The 20,839-nt window shown below is 37.8% G+C and overlaps 1 long non-coding RNA gene across 1 annotated transcript; it reads right to left on the bottom strand.

The window, feature by feature from the left end:
• Positions 1–6,038: 6,038 nt before the first annotated feature.
• Positions 6,039–14,975, bottom strand: LOC102007907. The gene is made up of 3 exons (XR_264032.2): positions 14,841–14,975; positions 8,264–8,472; positions 6,039–6,805 (listed from the first exon to the last, which is right to left on the bottom strand). It is a non-coding gene; the product is annotated as an uncharacterized LOC102007907 (long non-coding RNA).
• Positions 14,976–20,839: the final 5,864 nt, after the last annotated feature.

Here is a 20,839-nt window from a genome sequence, read left to right on the forward strand (position 1 = left end):
TTTGTGTATTTCAGGTGGTGCTAGTGGTGGAAACCCAGTTATACTGGAATCCCTAAAGCTTAAATTACATCTGGATCTTTAGAAGCAGCTTGCAAACGGTCTGACTAGTGGAATATATATATATATATATATATATTTTAGCACATCTCTTCATCTCGTTTAGCTAGGTATTCATATTTATTGGTTTTGCATGAAGCTTGGGACCTGGTAGTTTTTAAACCTCCCAAATGATTCTCTTGTGAAGTCAGTATTAATAATCACTTAACTAGATGAAGAAAAAGTCTTAGCAGGTTAGTTTTCCAGCTCAGCCATTTTCTTAAGGGAAGCTTCCAAATTACAAGGCGTCCCCTGCTTTCTTGGTCAACATTTTCTGTGTATCTGACATTGCTGTTCTTTTCTGTTGCTTACTGGGCTCTTATTATCTGCAAAGTGTTTATGTTATTTTGTTTAATCCTCACCAAAATATCACTTAGTAAATGTGGAAAGTTGGGTTTAGAAAGATTAAATAACTTGCTGTTGATAATTTAGTGACAAGAGACAAAAAGTTCTATTTATCCTCAGCTTTGATTTCTATCATGATTAGTTTTGATAGCAGACTGAAAAGAAAAAAATTAGGTGTTTTCTTCCCCCTAGTGACTGGTGTAGAATGAAGCTTGTGAGCAAATAGGCTGTTCTCAGGCATTGCTTACAAACCTTGTGGGTGTGGAGGCAAATTACAGCAGTAAGGTCTCTCCTTTAAGCTGAATATAGGAAGAGCTAGTTTTGCTTTGCACTTACAATTTTACACTTTTATAGTGAACTCTCATTACTTGAGAACTACTGGAGAAAGTAGTTCTGAAAACGTTGGAGCAGCTCATTAAAGTAATGTGTTAGGATACATAAAATTTCAAAGCTTGAACAAAACCTAGAGGTCATCTGAGGTCAAGTTCCTCACACTGCAGGGAGAGATAATGAAGCCTACTGAGGTTAAGGGAGTTTTTCAGGTTACAAAGCTCTGGAGTGATGAGCTGACCCGAACCCTGTCCTCTGTCTGGGCTTATTTCCACTACAACCCTGGTTATCTTGGTTCATGTGAAGACAGAAAGAACCCTAAGATCATTAAAGTCCCAGGTCCTCAGACATTTGAGCCAAAGGCACAGGAGCTACCATGCTGGATCAGAGTAGAAAACTCTGGAGGAATTGTAAGCAGTAAAATTATTCCACTTGTTAGGAGAGGGTAACAATTCTCTGCACAAGTGGCTTACAAGGATGTTCTTTTTTCCTAGGGTGATACTTTATAAGCACTCAGAGAAAGTACAAAGTTAGTTACATCATTGGATTTTATCTTTCAGGGCACAATTTTAATACTTTTTCCTAAAACAGCCTGGCTTTTGAAGAGTTCTTTTTTCTTTTTTAAGTATTTATTTTTTCAAAAATGTTTTTAACTTGAGACAAAAATTTTTTCATCCCTGTGGGGCCCTACGTGATGTTTTGCTACATGTATGAATTGTATGGCGTTCAAGACAGGGTAAACATATCTAGCTTCTTAAACATTTTATCATTATTTTGTGGTGAAAACATGCTGAATCTTTTCCAGCTTTTCTGAAATATAAAGTATATTACAGTGGTACCTTGGTTATGAATTTAATCCATGCCATGATTCTGGGGAAGATGGCCATCTTCGTGTTTGTGTGGGGAAAATGGCGGCTGTTGTGTTTCTCATCAGATGTGGAATTCGCCATCTGTAGTTCCCCAATCGATATCGAGGCTGATCTCCGATGAAAGAAGACTCGTGACGCATTAGGAGGGGGCTGATAACCAATCTTTATTTTAGGGATGTGCTGTCTTATATAATCAATGAGAACAAAAGCATCCCTTGAGGAGTCCTAAAGATAGTTTAAGAAAGGTACATGTTCTAGTTGAGCTGATAACACTGGGAACAGCAAAGGAAACACACCCACATCCTGCAACTGCAAGAGCAGGGCCTGTCTTGAAGTCACTCCATGTTCCTTCTTCAGAGTCCCTAGCTGACCCTTCAGGACAGGCTACAGCTACAGCTGAGATGCAAGGTGCTTTATATATATATATATATATTCCCCCCCGCCCCCCAGGGCTGAGTCCCACACCAACAGAAGCAAAATTTTGCTGAATGCATCGATTAATGAACTGAATTGTTTGTAAAAAGAAGCATTCATGAAAGGTATCATTCTCCCATTATTTATACTCACTACTGTGCAGGAGAAACTAATTCACCTATGAAGTGGTTGAGTAGACACTGATCAATCTTTCTCCATCATTCTTTTCTATTTTCTCCAACCTGTGATAACTGCTAGTCTCTCAAATTCCTAGATCAACTCTTTCAGATCTTCCCCGTGAGCGTGGTCATGCGGTATTTGTCTTTCTGTCCCTTTTTAATTTCACCTAACCTCCAGTTCCATCCATGTTGTTGGACACAACAGAATTTTTTCCTTTCAAATGGCTGAGTAGTACCCCATTTGTGGCTACGTGCCACGCTTTCTTTATCCATTCATAGTTGATGGACACTTACGTTGTTTTTGTTTAGTGGCTTTTGTGGATAATGGTGTAGTGGACATGGGGGGGGCAGGTGTCTCCTCAACACCATGATTTCATGTCCTGTGGCTCATGCAGTGGTTCTAGTTGTAGGTTTTAAAGGAACCATCTCATATAATGGTCCTTTTAGTTTTTAAAGGGACCACCATATTGTTCTGTATAATGGCTGTAGTAACTCACATTCTCATTTTGCATAAGAGTTCCTTTTTCTCCATATACTCACCAACATTTGTCTTCTCTTGGCTTTTCCCTTTTTTAAAAAAATTTTATTTTAAAAATAAAAGAACAAAAACATATTAACAAACAGACATCCATTTACAAAATAGCACAAGAACAATGCAAGCAATACTGAAATACAGACAAGGTGATAGGAAATTAACAATAGTTGTTGTATTACATATTGATTTCTTCAAAGTGGTTACTCAGGAAAACAAATATAGACATGCAAGATTGATCAAATAATTAATTATTAACTATTCCTTTCAATAAAGTGATAGAAGTCAGTAGTACAATTATGTTAGCTATCCTGTATATACATGTAAACATAATTTCCCCCTTCTTTCTTTTCTCTTTTCCCTTATCCCAGTTGTTCTTTACTTTTGAGCAGTTTCCTTTCATTTCACAATGCCTATCATACCTCCTAATTTTTATTCAATCTTTCAGGTTCTTACACTAGTGAGACAATACATTGCTTATACATGCAGGTCTGATTTATTTCAGTTATGACTATGGTTTCTAGTTGTGGCCATTTACCTATAAAAGCCTCAAGTTTATCTTTTTTTATAGCTGAATGATATTCCATTATATAAAAATATCACAGTTTTTTTTATCCATTTGTCAATGGATGGACATTTGGGTTGCTTCCATGATTTAGCTATCACACACTGTGGTGCTATGAACATGGGTGCACATATATCGCTGTGATATGATGTTTTCAGTTCTTCTGGGAAAATACCCAGGAGGGGGATAGCTGGGTTGAATGGGACCTCTAGACCTAGTTTGCTGAGGAATCTTCAAACTGATACCACAATGGTTTCACCAGTCTGCATTCCCACCACTGTGGGAGTGCAGATTGGCTTCTCTATAGTAGCCATTCTAACTGGAGTCAGGTGATATCTCATTGTAGTTTTGATTAACATTTCTTTAATGATTAGTGATGGTGAGAATTTTTAATGTACACATTGGCTATTTGCCTGATTTCTTATGAGAAATATCTGTTCAGGTCCTTTGCCCATTTTAAAATTATGTTTATTGTTTTTTTGCTATTGAGTTCTTTATACATTGTGATATAAACCTCTTGTCTGTTACGTACTTTAAAAATATTTTCTCCCATTCTGTAGATTGTTTCTTCACTCATTTGCTGCAGAGAGGTGTTTTAGTCTGATGTAATCCCACTGGTCAGTTTGACTTTTGTATATTGTACTCTGAGGGTCTTGTCCAAGAAATCCTTGCCTTTCCAATGTTCTGAAACATTTCTCATATGTTTTCTTCTAGAAGTTTTATAGCTTTTGTGTGCATGCATGCATGCGTGTGTGTGTGTGTGTGTGTGTGTGTGTGTGTGTGTGTGTGTTACATTTAAGCCTTTAATATTTTCTGTATGGATTTTTGTGACTGGGAAGAGACAGGTATCTAGTTTCACTGTTCTGCATGTGAATATACAATTTTCTCAGAATCGCTTATTGAAAAGATTCTTCTTTCTTCAATGCATGTTCTTTCCACTCTTTTCAAAGATAAGTTACAGATGTTTGAGTTTATTTCTTGGCGTCTCTCAAGCTGACAAGCTGATGACCAAGACTAACCATTACATTGATAAAGATAGTAAAAAAAAACAAAAGAGAAAAAATTTCTATATTTGAAGAAATAAAGCTCTCTACTTCTTACCACATTTTGAATTTGTGATATCTAATCTCATTTTATTTCTTTTCTAAAATTTATTTTTATTTAAAGAGAAAAAACAACAAAATGGCAACAACAAAGACAAAAACAAAAGAACACAAAAACAATAAAAATGATACAGTATTTCAAAACAGATGATAGTAATTGATAATGTTGTTATATTACATATTGTTGTCTTAAAAGAAGTTACTCAGATTACCAGATGTAAGAATGCAAGATTTATCAAACAATTAAAGGGAATAAAAAGTAATAAAAACATTAGAAATGATACAGAGCTTCATTAAACATGATGGTAGAAATTCAACAATGGTTGGTATATTGCATATTGTTGTCTTCTAATTAGTTGTTCAGATTACCAGATGTAAGCATGCAAAATTGGTCAAAAAAATTTAAGCATGAACTGTTCCTTTCAATAAACCAATAGACATCAGCAGTACAATTATCCCAGCTATTCTTGTATATATATCTGTATATATTTTTCCTTCCTTCTTTTTTCTTTCTTTTCTCCTTTCCCTCATCCCAGTTGTTCCTTTCCTTTGAGCAATTTATTTCCCTTTCACAATATCTATTGTACATTTTAGGTTTTATTTACTCTTTCAGGTTCTTACACTAGGGAGACAATACAGTGTTTACACAGGTGGAACTGATTTATTTCACTTATGAGTATGGTCTCTAGTTGCATCCATATATCTATAAAAGCTTCTAGTTTATCTTTTTTTATAGCTGAGTAATATTCTATTGTATAAAAGTACTACATCTTTTCTCTCCATTCCTCAGCTGATGGGCATTTGGGTTGTTTCCAAGATTTAGCTATGACAAATTGTGCTGCTATAAACATGGGTGCACATATATTGCTATGGTATGATGTTTTCAGTTTTTCTGGAAAAATCACCAGAAGGGGAATAGCTGGGTTAAATGGGACCTCTAATCTCAGTTTTGTGAGGAAACTCCACACTGGTTTCCACAGTGGTTGTACCAGTCTACACTTCACCAGCAGTGGAGAAGTGTTCCTTTCCCCCCCACAGCCCCTTCTAGCAGTTGTTATTTGTTGATTTCTTGATGACAGCCATCCTTGCTGGGGTGAGATGAAATCTCACTGTTGTTTTAATTTGAGTTTCTTGAGTGACTAATGATGTTGAAAATTTTTTCATATATTTATTTGCCATTTGTATTTCTTTATCTGAGAAATGTATATTTATTTCAGATGCAACTTTTTATTGGGTCTTTGAATTGTGGGGTCTGACTTTTTTTAATTCTTCATATGTTCTAGATAGAACTTTGTCTGATGGACAGTTGGAACTTTTTCTCCTTTGTCTGATGGACAGTTGTCTAACAATTTTCCCAATTCATGGGTTTTCTTTTTAGCCTGTTGGTGATTTCTTTTGATGTGCAAAAACCTTTCAATAAAAGGAGATCCTAGTTGATTCTTTGAAGTATTTCTCATGCAATTTGGTTTTTGTTCATGAATTCTCTGCCTATCCCTATGTCTTCAAGATTTCTACCTACTTTCTGTTCCAGTAGATTTACTGTTTCTGTTTTAATATTTAGATCTTTGATCCATTTTGACTTTAGTTTAGTGCATGGTGATACACATAGATCTAGTTTTAGTCTTCGGCATGTGGAAAGCCAGTTTTTCTAGCACCATTTATTAAACAGGCTTGTTACTTTGGAGGAAAACCAGGGCATTCTATCACTGAACGCCAGTTTGTCTATTTTTGTCTATTTTGAGGCAGAGTCTTGCTAAGTTGCCTGGATGGGACTCAAATTTGCAATCCTTCTGCCTCAGTTTTTTATATTGCTGCTCTCTTATCATATTAATGCACTTATTGTTTAAGTGTTTTGTTTTTGAGCCTCATACTAAAATACAGATGGCTTATGCAGCACATTTACAATACTACTAATTTTAGTATCCACCTGTGAGTCTTGTCCACATAGTAATTACTGTGGTGTTCTAATGGTAGTTTTAAGTTCCTTCATTCTTTATTTAGTAATTGGAATTTTGTTATACAGAGGAACTACTTCTCCTAGAACTACCAATATTTATCATATTGATGGGTTAAAATTTTATTTACTTGTTTATCCATTTATTTATACTTGCTCTACTTGTTCCACAGTGGGGCATTGGGAGCTCTTTAGGTGATTCACACGCCATTTCAACACGCTTCCTGTTCTTGTCAGAGCAATTATTGTTTCATGTCCACTCAGGATGCTCCAGGGCCACCTTGTACTTCTTCTGTTTCAGCTGTGAAATCAACCACTTCTCTGAATGTTTTCTTTTATTGGAGAAATTATTTAGGCAATAAGATGTGGATTCTAGAATGTGTTCATTTCCACTGGAGCTCATTGCTTCTAAGGCCTCCTAGAAAGAGAATTAGGAAATATATGTATGAGTACCTACTAACTCATACACACAGAAGTCATCTATGTACCTATGTATGTATGTATCCACTTGCCTATCCCCGTCCCTGCCTGCCTACCTCTTACCTGTCTATTAAAAGACTCTGCATTCACTCATGCCTCCAATTCCAACCTAGTAGCACAGGACTCTTGCTAGCTCTCCTCTGTTATTAATGTCTTTCTTCAACACTGGAAGAAACTGGCTTTCATTATACAAGCTGCTTATCTTGTCCACATTGGAATACATTTAAAATACATTTAAAATTGCTCATGTATGTTCCTATAAGAAACAACTGTTCTAACTGGAGTACACTGTTCACATTTAGTTCCTTTTGCTGTTAGCTTTAAAAAACCTGCTTTAAAATTCACTTGTTCTTTTCTTCCCTAGTCACTTTGCTGTGGTTTGGGAAGAATATTTTGTAATAGCACTGCAGTAAGACAGGTGAGAGGAATTTGAGAAAACCAAGTGCTTACAAGCATGCCATTCTAAAAGTTATGGCAATCTTCCTTTGCCCCCCAACATTTGGCTTATAGATGGTGTCTGCTTTTCTTTCTCAAGACATTTAAGGAATCTATTTATTCTTTATCATTAACTCACACTATCTACATTTTTTACCTCTTCAACCATGTACTCTTTATCATTTTACTGAGATTCTATCCTCAGTCTAGATACAGTTTTGCTACTAGACACTCAAGGAAACAACAGTCAGCTATGTATTTTCATTTTCCCAGGAGCCTCCTGTTTTGCTCTACCAAGCTACTCTGCCTCTGTGTTTTTCTGGCTTATGTCATAATTTCACATTAAATGTCAGCTATTGGAAAGCTTATCACATAGAAGCTAACAGTGAAAGGTCAGGAGGCTCAAATTGTTTTTTCTCCACTGGCTTCTTGGGTACCCCAGGCCAGTGATGGCGAATCTATTATAGACAAGAGTCCAAACTGCAACCCCAAATTCATATTTATTGCAAAATACTAGCATTGCAATGAAACCTGAATACTGAGGTTTTGGTTTAGAAAAAATAATTCATACATTAACATCTTTTGTCTTAAAAGAAAAACCGATAGCATGCATACCACTGGCACAGACTGAAAAAGGGTCTTATCAGAGGAGAGGAACACTGTTCTCCTGAACGTAGAATGAGTTCAGTAAGGAAACGAACTGGGACAGACATGCCAAAGGAAATATCTCATAGTAAATTATAAAAGCAATACAGTTCTTGGGAGAGACAAATTTTTGATGTCACTTCATCTTTTCTGTTTTGGAATTTTATTCTCTGAGACTTTGCTGTGCTTCTTTGATGGTGATTCCTTATATCCCAGCTAAGCGTGTCCTAACCGCCATTCCACTCTGATGCCACTGTGACACACTCTGACCTTCTCTCTTTGCTGCTTTGACACCTAGTCATGACCTCACGTTCACCTGTATGTTCTTCTGTGAAGTCTTAATTCAGGATGCAGCCTGGGTCCGAGACCTGCTGTGGAGCATGCCCATCCTGAGCTCCAGCCTTCCTTCTGGCCAGCCTCTTTCTCTATTCTGTGCTTATGCTTCAACAGCCCTCTGCCTTTCACTCCTAGGTGAGATTATTTTATTTGGTCTGGCTTTTTACAAAGCAGCAGTTCTTGTTTGCTCTGAAAGACAACAGGAAGATCTCATGTTCATTGTTTACCAATGAAGTTTCACATCTACATACATATATACATATATTCCATATTTCATATATTTTTCCATTTATATACACACACATATATAGTCTCCATCAAAATAGGTGCTCAATAAACCCTAAACCTGATCATTGTTTACCAATGAAGTTTCACATATATACATATATATTCCATATTTCATATATTTTTCCATTTATATACACACACATATATAGTCTCCATCAAAATATGTGTACAATAAACCCTAACCTGGCTCCCAGGGACATGTGGCCCAGTACAATCACTTGCACTATCATCTATAGCTATCAATCTGTGAACTCCAATCAGCAATCCTTGCCTACGCTACCTGTCCTCTTACTGTTTTATTAACTCACACTATCTACATTTTTAGCTCTTCAACCATGTACTTGTTCCTAAGGGTCGGTCAAGGATTTGTTCTGTGTGGATCACAACCCACAGGACCTGCTGTCCAAAATTATTTCTGTGTACTGAGTCTCAAGTCTTCCACCTCTAACGTCTCTAGAAACCTTCTCAAACATGTCTTTAAATTTATTCATCTTGCTTTGTAGAAGGACCGTTATTTACACTTCTTCAGTTTCTCTGAGTGACTGATCATGACTGCCCCTGGAAGTTAAAAATTTAGTGGGAAACCATATAAATAAAAGTTATTTGAACTTTCCTATCCTCTGTTCTGACACGGGCTGGGGGCATGGAGTGAGAACAAGAGGAGAAAATTCACAAGTAGATTAAATTCAGCTTTTAGGAAAGGGATTTTAGTGCTAGCACTCAAACTTTATTAGGCTTCTGATCAATTTCTAATTAAAGAAAGCATGAATCCTCAAATGGCAAGGGGAAAAGGTGATCCCTTAGTAAGGTACTGAACGTCTCGTCTCTTTAATGCCTTCTCTGTCAAAACAAATCAAAATACTCACTGGTAATTTTAACTTAGTCTTCTTTTTTTAATAAAGAACTTTTTTCTCAGTATGAGAAATCCCAAAAGCTCCTTTTGAATTTTTATTCTATTGCTTAAGATCATTTTGGGAGAAGAAATATGCTTCAGATCATTTGGTGAAAAGATGACTAATGTTAATTTCATTTCAGACTCTATAAATATAATTTTATATTATTCACTGGAGATGGATTTATTACTTTTAGATTTCTGCTCTTGTATACTATAATAATTGATCCCATAATTCTCAGCTAAACTAGTAAGGAATATATCATATCGATACAGTATAATTCTACAGGAAAAACCTTGCTTGTGAAAAACTAAACATAAATTTATTTAAGCAAATACCTTTGGAAGATAGGAAAACAATGAGATGGAGGACAGTTGATTATGAAATAATAATAAGATCATATTTCTATCAATGATCAATTAACAGAATTACCGTTTCATCAGACAGCATGCATCTCTATTTTATATAACCAAATCCATTACCCAAAGCAGGTATTTATAAAGAAACTCTAGGTTTCTGTTTTCCCTCTATCTTATAAATCACATTTATGTTTAACTCATTGCAAAATTGAGAAGTTGGATAGGATCTTAAAAGAAATGAAGCCAACTCCTCATTTTGCATATAAGAAAACAGAAAAAAATCAAGAATCTTTATTGATATCCTTCGTTTTCCCCATCCTTAACACTCTTTGTCTAATTCGAATGATATCATATTTGCTCACGTAGCCTTTTTTATGCTCCTGTATGATTTTCTTTTTCTTTTTCTTTTTTTTTTTTTGGTACTGGGAGTTGAACTCGGGACGTTGCGCTTGCCAGGCAGGCGCTGTGCCGATGAGCTATGTCTCCAGCCTCTCCTCTGTGATTTTAAACAAATGTTTATCCCACATACAGAAAGTGGGAAAGATTTTGAATCTGGTTACACGGGCTGAAGGCAGAAGGAGAATCTCCGACCCTCGCTGCAGTGGGCTCCTCTCTCTCCATGTGCCACTCATCTCACTCCTTCACGTGACCTTCTCTGCAACACATGTTTGAATTTACGCTTTCCATGTGTAGGTTCACATCTTTCCGGAAGTGACGGAAAGTGGTGTGATGTGTGTAGAACAAAATACGGCACCAAGCAAGGCTCATCTCATCACAGCTTGGCTGCATTTCCTTTGATAAAGTTATCTGAAGAAGGATTTAACAAATCCCCAGGAGGGTGGAACAGGGGCTGTGCATCACTGGAAAAAAGGCTGGTCTAGAAGTTCAGCCAGAGCTCTAAGTCCAATTTTGCCACCTGTTCTGTGCTTTTACATTAGTCAGCTGAGCTTCCTAGGACCAGTTGTCTGAGTCTGATAAATGCTCAGATTAGTGCTCGACAAATTCAAAGCCTCTGAAAGCCGTAGTGCTAAAACAAGGATATAAAGTGGCTCAGTATAGATGGTGAAAGGTGCACACATACCGAGCCACTTTATACCCTTGCACACATACACTAAACATTTTAAATGAAAACTTATTGAAAACACTTCACTAAGTACTGGTGAGGATGTGGAGAAATTAGAATTCTCATATTACTGGTGGCCGTTCGAACCAGTTCAATCATTTCGATGGGCTCTTTGGCAGTTAAAAGCAGATTTATAGACTCTTTATAATCTGTGGCACGGCCACTTAACTTGTACACAGACACATATCAGAAATGACAGGTGATGCCAGACGAAGTCATGTAAAATATACCCAGGGCAACTTGATGCATAGACACAAAGGATTGTATACTGTACAGTTATTATCTCTGCAAAACTTCAGAGTAAGCAAAATTAATCTATGGAAAGAATTCTCAGAATAGTGCTTATTCCGGGTAATTCTGGTTAAGAAAGGTATACAGGAACTATGGAAATTTCCCATGTTTTGATTGCATAGATATTTAAAGCTTGCTCAAGACATAGGCATTTTATTGTGTATGGGACCTATCTTGATTTAAGAAAAAGGAGAAAAATGGAATGAACAAAAATAATAGAAAAGAGAGAAAGAACACGAAAAGGAGTAAAGGAGAGAGAAACACTATATTGGGGGGAAAATATGATCATTTCCATGTACGGAATTCTCCCTGCCATTTTGCTGTGCTCCGATTCAGTGATTTCTAAAATTCCCTTCAACTATAACAATGATTGTTTGAATAAGAAAAAATATAAGGTGAAAATTTGGAACTGGCAAAGTCAAGTTAACACCAACTTTTATGGCCTAATATTATGATTGTCAATGGGCCCATTAATGCAAAAATGATACTAACTATAAAACTGCTAAATTGCGCTGTCAAGTTCCCGCTTTCCTCACCTGAAAGCTATGGTTACCATGTGCATCATAACACCGTCTGTAAATTAGGAAACTCATTTCACTTCCTCCATCTGCACAGACCAATGCTTAAAGAGGGTGTGTTTGAAAGGGTTTTACAATTCAAATTCAGTTATACAGGATTTTACCACTCTGAGCAGAAATAAAAAAGGGCTCCCCTGCGATTATAATCAGAACAATACCCTAAGTTTACAGATTAGCTCTGTAGCTATTGTAACCAGAGTGTCTCAGGCTAACCTCTGATTCAAACATCTAGGAAATGTAGGAGCAAGTAAAATCAGCAGCTGCTTTACTGGTATTTTTGGTGGGAGGGAAGGAGTTGTCACTCACATATTCAAAGGAATATTATCTTTTCCCACAGATTTAACAGTGATGAATGTACACAATCATGCTTTACAAGAAATTATAGGATTGGTTCGTAATACCCTGGCATAATTACTCTTTCTCTTGTGGAAATATGGCCTCTAAATTAAGATTTGAAAACTCTCTAAAGAAATAAGAGCACAAATGCCTACTGAGCTCTTAAAATGTGTCCAGGATTTTAGTTTCTTTCTCATTTAATTTCAATACACCATTTCCAATTTATAGAGAAGACAGTGAGCTCCATGAGGATAAACACCCTGCTCCTGGGCGATGCTTAGGAGTCACTCTGAACATGTGACCTTGACGTTGTTTTCGTTTGTTTGTTATTTGTTTGTTTTTCTATTCCTCCTTTCTAGGAAGGGACACTGAAGTTTAGTCTGGGCTTGGAATCAGCCACAGCGTTAAGCAAATGCTAAAGCGTAAATACTAGACATGGAGACAGTTGTTCAGGAGCTGAGCCTTGCTTTCACTTCCTGTGAATCAAAGTTGCTTTATTTATTTATTTATTTTTTTGTCTTTTTTTTTGTTTGTTTGTTTTTCTCCGGTACCGGGAACCGAACTCATGACCTTGCGCTTGCCAGGCAGGCGCTTTGCCGCTGAGCTAAATCCCCAGCCCCAAAGTTGCTTTATTTTTGCCTGATGCTTCTGTTTGGCAGAAATTTGACCTCACTCAATTAAAGATAACCTCAGTTTTGGGTGTCCTCCTTTCCTGAGGCTCCCAGTAAGCCCTGCAGGGTTGCTGAGTGTGGTGCTTATCCGTTCTGGCTGGCTTTTGTTCCTCCTCATTGGACCACTTAAGGCACAGCTATTGTCTTTCGGAGTTGAGAGTTGAGGATCTTCTCAGGTGGTCCTTCAGTGTCCTTTCCTTCCATCAGGTGCACGTTCCCTTCTGTTTTCTGGGTCCAGAGCAGTGATGGAGGCTTCTATCTCTGCTGCCATTTTCTCATGTCAGTATTTGGGGGAATGGAGGCGTTAAGGACGGGGAGCCATCTGTAGGACTTTGTTCCTTTCCAATCTCTCTTCTCATCAACATTTTAATTTATCGAGGGGTTCTGTCATTTTTCTCACTTTTCTCATGCTCTGCTAAGCATATGATAAATACTCGGTGTATCTTTTTCCCTCATTTCTTCAATTAGCTCATGTTTGTAGTGCACACTTTGTACATTCCTTGAGGAGAATTGATACGCATAAACAATACATCCTAATTCTCTCTTTTAATCCCCTTTCTCTTCCTCTTCTCTTTCCTTTAACTCTTGACTCCTTTCCTCTTTGAGAAATAGCTACCTCCTTACTTCCTACTATTTTTCCTTTATTTTTCTTTTTATTTATACTTTGGATTTCTCATATAAGAAAAGCCACATGATATTTAAGGTTGTGAGTCTGATTTATTTCACTTAACATTATGGTTTCAAAGTGCATCCACTTTCCTGCAAATTCCTCAGATTTATCTTTCTTTATGACAGCCTAGTATTCCATTGCATATAAATGCCACATTTTCTTTATTTTTTACCTGTGGATGCACATATAGGCTGCATCCAAGTTTTAGTTATTACGAATTGTGCTGTTATAAACACGGGTATGCATTTACTATTTAATATAATGTCTTTAACTCTTTGGGGAAGATACCTAGAAGGGGAATAGCTGGGTCAAATAGAATTTCTTGTCTCAGTTTCTTGAAAACACTGAATACATTCTTACTAAACTCAAATATTAAATGAAATATTTCAAAATAGGTAATGTTTGTCAACCTAAGTGTTTTCAAACCTGAATGAATATCACAGTCACTCGAGAAACTTTTAAAAGTTCCAATTTCCAGGCTCCAATCGTGGAGCTTTAAAACTAATGGTTTTCAGGTGGAATTTAGAAACTTCATTGAAAAATAGTAACAAAAATAACTGTTCCTATATTTATATGAGTTTGAGAACGATGGACTTGGTTGAGCTGACTACCCAGCTGCGTCCAGTACCACTTCGGTAAACACAGAGCAGGAGTCCAATAAATTGAAACACTACGAGAGGCATGTTGGTAGTAGAGGAAGTGAGAGTATATTTGAAGCTTCATGGAACATTCTTGGAAATATGCAATATAATCTTTTTTTTGTGCATAAATTTCATTTGATTCAGGACAAAGGAATAGATTTAAGGCATCATTTCATCAGAGACTTATTGCCTTCTCGAGTTTTAAACCGCTACTCACATCAAAACAAATGGAATTTGTTATAATTTATTGTAATAAGGAAGCTAATTTGCATACATGTGTTAATTTCTGAATCATTTGAACTTTGGAAGTTTAGTATTGAAGTGTAAAGTTTGTGTCCTTTAAAAGATTTTAATGAATCTGATAGCTAACCTGAGAGATATTTTTAGATGGCCTTCTTGTTTCAAAAATCACATTTTACCTGAGGCTTGCTTTTTGGGCGGGGGGGGGTTGGTTTCTTCCGGTACTGGGAATCAAACTCACGACCTTGTGATTGCCAGGCAGGCACTGTGCCACTTAGCTAAATCCCCAGCCCCTTGAAGCTTACTTTTAAATTATATCTACAGTAGTAATTTTAGTAATATGTGATAAGATAAAAATAGAATGAATACCTAAATTTTAATAATTTATTACTGTAAAATACACATTGTTGTTAATAATCCTTCAAACATCCTCCTCACTTTGAAAACATTTATCTCATTGTTCTTACCACTTTTTGAAACAAGTCTTGAAGTCCTCTTTTATGAAAATCTTTATGGGTGCTTTGATGTCCTGGATAGATTCAAAATGTTTACTTTTTATAGCCATTTTGATTTGCAGGAAGAGCCAGAAGTCACTCCTGGTACCCGATCCTGTGAATAAGGTAGATGAAAACACACTTTAATGTTTTTTATTGGACAGAAATCACCAACAGAGAAATTACAGTGTCCTAAAATTATTTTAAAAATTGTTTGGTCTTGTACCTTTCTCAAGCTACTACTTCCCTCTTTCTTCTCAGGATATCCAGGCAGCTATGACAGTGCAACTAAGGACTAAGGAAGATTTCCAGAAGTGCTTCAGAAAGTGACAGGAATGATGGGATGTGTGTTTGAAGTGACAGGAGGGATTTTGAGGGTGTGGAAGGCAATGTGTCTCTCACAGTAATGAATTTTTAAAAAATTTAACATGCATAGTAATTTCAGGTCATACCTTATACATCCTGTTTATGGTAGTAGGGGAAAATGGACAAGACAGGACAGCAAGCACTGTAGGATAATCTCTCTGGCTTCTTTCCCTTTGTACCAGTTAACTCTAATTTGTATAGTTTATGCCTTCCGTTAAATTATCCCTCTTGGGGAATGAGGTGACTGGAATGTTTTATATTGATGTTCATCTTCAAGGTGAATGATAAAGAGGTGGTCTTATATTGTATTGCTTGGAAAAGTGAATGAGATGACTGAAAAAGATAAAAAGTACCTAAAATCTGTTAAATCTATTGCTGAGGAGAAAGAATGAGGTAGTAGCTTGAGAAAGGTACAAGACCACGCAATTTTTAAAATAATTTTGGGACACTGGAATTTCTCTGTTGGCAATAAGAGGGAATAATCAGAGGGGAAGAGGCAGACAAAGATGGAGAGAATGAGCCAGGCTTGGGATGATTGCCGCCTGAAATTTTCAGAAGTGTTAGCAGTGCATGGGTCTCCTGCCATAGTTTCAGCAGATGATGGTAGATTTGAGAGAGGATTCTTTTTTCCAATTCTTTTCCTGAGGTGAAGTAGAGAAAGCTGAGGCTAGACAGACAAAAAATTTGAGAAAATCTCAGTTGAGGAAATTTGTGTCTGTGAGATATTTTTTTCTATGCAGTAAAGTATACAAAGGAGCCTAATATAATGGCTTGTCTTCTTCACAATTATTAAGAGGTATGAGGACAGGGAACATCTGTTCATCACTGTACCTTCAGCACCAAAAGTGTGACTGGGAAATGCCTCACCCAAACAATTATGGAATTGATTGACTGAATTAAAAGTGGAACACATTCTAACAGCAGAGAGTCAGAAACACCAAGGCTCAAATCCTGTCTCGCTGAATCACATCAACAGAATTACTTACATGCTAATTTTTAGGACCATAAGGAGGAATAAATAAAGAAATGAGTGTATGTCATTTGTACACAGAAAAGTAACATTAAAAGTAATAATACACTTTTTATCATAATTCCTAGGTAAATATACCTCGATTTTAGGGCATGAACTTTTCCTTTTATTTTGTCCCACTGCAAAGGAAGAATATATTCAAACCTAACTTTTTAGTGGATGTTCCTTAACTGTTATAACAGTCTCCAATAAAAGAAGCATGAATTACTGGAACATGTAGGATTTCCCATCCTAAGGTAAAATGTGCATATATTTTCTCATCCTCTTGGAAGTAAATGAGGCATCCAAAGTTTTAAAAGGAGGTGACTCGATGATGTTAGATTTTAAAACTTTCCTAAATGTTATTCAGTGCCAGGAGGGATAGCTAATTTCACAGAAAACAGAATTAATATACCGCAGGTTTCTGAGAAGTTAGAGAAAGAACAGAAATCAATAGAGTGAGGTTTAATCAAGACAAATGGAAAACAATTCACTAGGGGAAGATCAAATGTGAAGGAAAAAAGAAGGAGTGTACAGTAGAAAATTGTAGAAGTCATTAACATGAGGGAAAATGTGCTCAGGTGATAGTTATTGATAAATTTGATTTGGGTTTACAATGAGGGGCTACTGCAAAAAGAAAAAAGAGTGAATGCCATATGCAAAAGTATTAACTGAATATATTATGTTACATTATATTATTATATAATTTGGGGAACAAGTATCTTTTTTTTACCAAATGGTACGTCCTTATATGATATACAATATTTAGTTGTTATATGATCCTCAGTTTGTATCCTCAAAATGGCTGTAAGATTTAAAACACAATACAAAACAAGCACAAAAACTACACACATAGCTGGACAGCTATAAGGCTGTCATCACATTAGGCCCTTGCCCTTCCTTAACCCAGCCATCTTAGCATGCTTCTGCAGCTTGGCTGTTTTTCTTCCCTCTGTCTGGATCCTCCTGCCTCTATTCTCTGGTCACAGAGATCTAGTTAATCCATACCGGCCACCCTCACCTGAACGCCTATGATTGAAGACCTTAATTTCTGCTGTTGTTTCCTATATTGCCTGCCTCCTGTTGTCAGATTCCTCTGTCTGAGAGGGGGGTGAAAGGAAAGTGCCAGAATGAGAGAGAAAAAGGAGGCATTCTGGGGTTCCCCAGCCCAAAACTGGGTCCAGACATTTCAGAATCACCTACATTTCAGAAAGTCCGGACGTAGCTTAGATGGTCCCAAGGTAGAAAGCAGATATAGAGATATACGGCAACCGAATGATTTCAGCAGAACTTGGGAGTAATCACTACACCTCTCCACCAGTTTTCTTTCTTTTTTTTTCTTTTTCTTTATAATTGTTTATTAAAATTTTAACTTTGCTTTTTAATTGTTTTAAAATTTTATTTTAAAAAGAAGGAAAAAAAAAACCCAAAGGCAAAAACAAAACAACAAGAAGCAATAAAAATGATTCAGAATTTCAAGACAAGGTGATAGGAAATTAACAGTAGTTGTTATATTACATATTGTTATCTTCAAAGTAGTTGCTCAGATCACCAGACATAGGCATGCAAGATTGAACAAACATTTAAGCATTAACTGCTCCTTTCAACAAACAAACAGAAATCAGTAGTACAAGTACCCCAGCTACCTTGTATGTGAATATATATTTCCCTGCTACTTTTCTCCTTTCCCCCACCCCAGATGTTCCTTCCTTTTAAAAAAGGATAAACATAACAATGAAACTAAGTTTCAAACAGGCTATTTAGACAGCTACAAAAGCTGACACGCTGTGCATTGCTGTCTTGCTAGCAGTTATTCAGAGTAGAAGATATAGGCAAGAAATCTTGACTATACAATATTAGTTTTCAATATGCTGTCTGTCAGCTCCAACACATGTTCAAGGGGCCCAAAATAAAAGACTAAGTAAACAAAATACATATGGTGAGTGGCTATTTCCCTGGACATGGATTTAATACCTCATCAGAGACCCTGTGAAGTGACACAGTTATACCAGGGGTATTGCTTCTCTCTCGCTTGCATCATAGGATCCAACAGACCCCACAATATCTTTCATGGTGGGCAAAGATTCAACCTGGATTTCATGGCAAACCCCAATAAAGAATTTGGAACTTGAAGCAATATCGTGGCAAGTGAAGCAGAGAATTTTACATGTCATTTCAGAAATAGCTTTTCCTACATCAGTGGTCCCTGGTGGACTGAACCTTTAATCTTGAGACACCAAATGATAGTGTAACTGGGACCACCCATAGGAGCTTGGTTCTCTTGGCTCATCAGAGTCAAGAAGTCAGACCTAACAGGAGTAGATTACTGGGTGAAAATTGCACATCTGGAATCAGTTGCAGGCAGGGACAGAGGACATGAGGGACAAGAACCACTTGCCTTAGTGGGTGTTCACATACCTCCTACAATAACACAGCCAGTCCCTGCCAACCTTGTTCTTACAGTCACGTGATGGTATGTATTATGATTTGTGTCAAAAGCCTCATGCAGTCATGGGGCGGGCTTCTAGAGTGTATGATTGATTCATGGTCCAATGTTTGGATTATGGATGCGAGTGATACACCCATCCTATGGCAGGTAATTTGCATATAATGTAAGGGAGGGAAAGAGGCTGCTTGCCACTGCTCCTCCCTTTTGCTCTTGCTGCTTTTGCTATTTTCCACCACCCTGAACTGTTGCCCTCTGCCATGTGCCACTCTACCTTGTAGCCAGCCAAGTATGGACTGAAACCTCCACAAACTGCGAGCTAAATAAACCTTTCCTTCCTTAATTTTGGGTATTGGGTATTTTGTCTCAGCAATGAGAGAAAAGTAACCAAGACAGGTGGGTCTCACATGAGCAGGTGAAGGAAGAGGAGAAACTCTTCCACTTGGCTTGTGAGTGAATAAGGTTAATATGTGTGAGGAAGCTGAAAATGAATGGCCACAACATTATAGCCACATCCAAATGTTAGCACAGAACATAGCTGAGAGAAAGGGCTCCCTTTGGGCAGAACTGTGACACAGGGACGCTACATTGTGCAGAGGAGGAGGTGGACCAGGCGGGACTATGTCCACATTCCAAGGCAGAGATCAGTTACTTCAGCAGCTGGTGATGGGCCCGAGTGAGACGGAGCAGAAGAACAGAGGCAATGCGTTTTGCAGAAAAGCACAGTGACGCACACAGGCGTCACACTAAAGATTTGACTGTCACACACCCCTGCTACCAGAAAGCCTTTGCTGTGAATGGGCTGTGAAACTGAAAAGTCACGTGGCCAGTGAGTGTCAGTCCTTTGTCCCTGGCCAGCCTGAACCTGGCCCCATAGGTATGTTTTTGACATAGTCATCATGTCAAGGATGGGCCATGTGCATCGGGGCTCAGCAGAAGGGGCTCCCCTAGCCAAGATCTGTCTAGAGAATCACCCTTCTAAATGTCCACACTGTAACTCAAAAGACCAAGTCCAGTAACTGACACTATTCTTTGAGGAGTCTGATTTGGGGGTGAGGAGACTACCTCCTGGAAGGGCTAGGGTCTTGTCTATAGGCATGGATACCTGTTCTTGGCATACTTGTCATGTTAATTTGGGGTGTTTCAGCCACCATTGTCATTCCGCGTGGACCGACTGCTTGGTGCAGAGGGGCGGAGTCCTCCTCAACAAGTCCCCTGACTGGGCAATCCACTTAACCCAAGGGAAGTGCAGAAATGTGCCTGTGACCCTTGCATATACAGGTTGAAACATACACTGCCAGTAATTGGCCTGTTACTGGCAGACCTTATATCAATGTTCTTCCGAAGGCCTAGCTGAAGCGCCAGATTGCAGGCTATTCTCTGAAAAGACAAAACCCCATCCTCAGGGTATAGCGCATGCATTAAATCAGAGACGTATGCGTTGCTTTGGCCACAGGAGGAAGAATACATTAGTCAGGGAGCCAAGGTAGGGAGTAGGAGGGTTTCCTCTTGGCATCATGACCAGTGACACTCTGAGGGGCTTTGCTTCTCAGTCCTGTATCTCTGGGCTCTTCACTGTTGGATTCCCTGGCCTACTGTGGGAGCGCTTTAACTGGAAGACACAACAGTGATCCATTTAATTAGAACACTTTGGATTCTTGTGCTTAGTTTCCATAAGCAAGAACAGAGTCATTTCCTTTGCAAAGGAACCGACCTTGATCAGCAGAAAGAAGTATGGAGACTTTCAGACAATGGTAGCAGAGAAAAATGTAGAGAGGGGATCCCTGGGAACCTCTTGACACTCTGTTGCTAAGTGTAATCTTGCTTGGATAACGTGGCCAGTATAAACAGAGCCGGATATGAAAGACAAGGGTTCAGAGCCCTCGTAGGTGAACATTCTGGTTACACCACCAGATGTGCCCTGGGAACTGCCAAGATGGTAGCCATGGGTAAGAGAATGTAGCGATTCCCCCTATTACTGATCTCCATTTCATTCTTTCTCTTTAGTAACTGCAATGTTAATTTAATTTTGCTATTTGATTTTAAGTGCCTTGCAAGCCTTATCTCCCTCATCTATCACTTTAAAAAAAATTCCATCTTGTTCTTTTTAAAATTTTAATTCATTCTGTATGACTTTCTGCAAAAGTTTCA

Source organism: Chinchilla lanigera, unplaced genomic scaffold (assembly GCF_000276665.1).
Source record: "Chinchilla lanigera isolate Chin_1 unplaced genomic scaffold, ChiLan1.0 scaffold00090, whole genome shotgun sequence".
Lineage (NCBI taxonomy): Eukaryota > Metazoa > Chordata > Mammalia > Rodentia > Chinchillidae > Chinchilla > Chinchilla lanigera.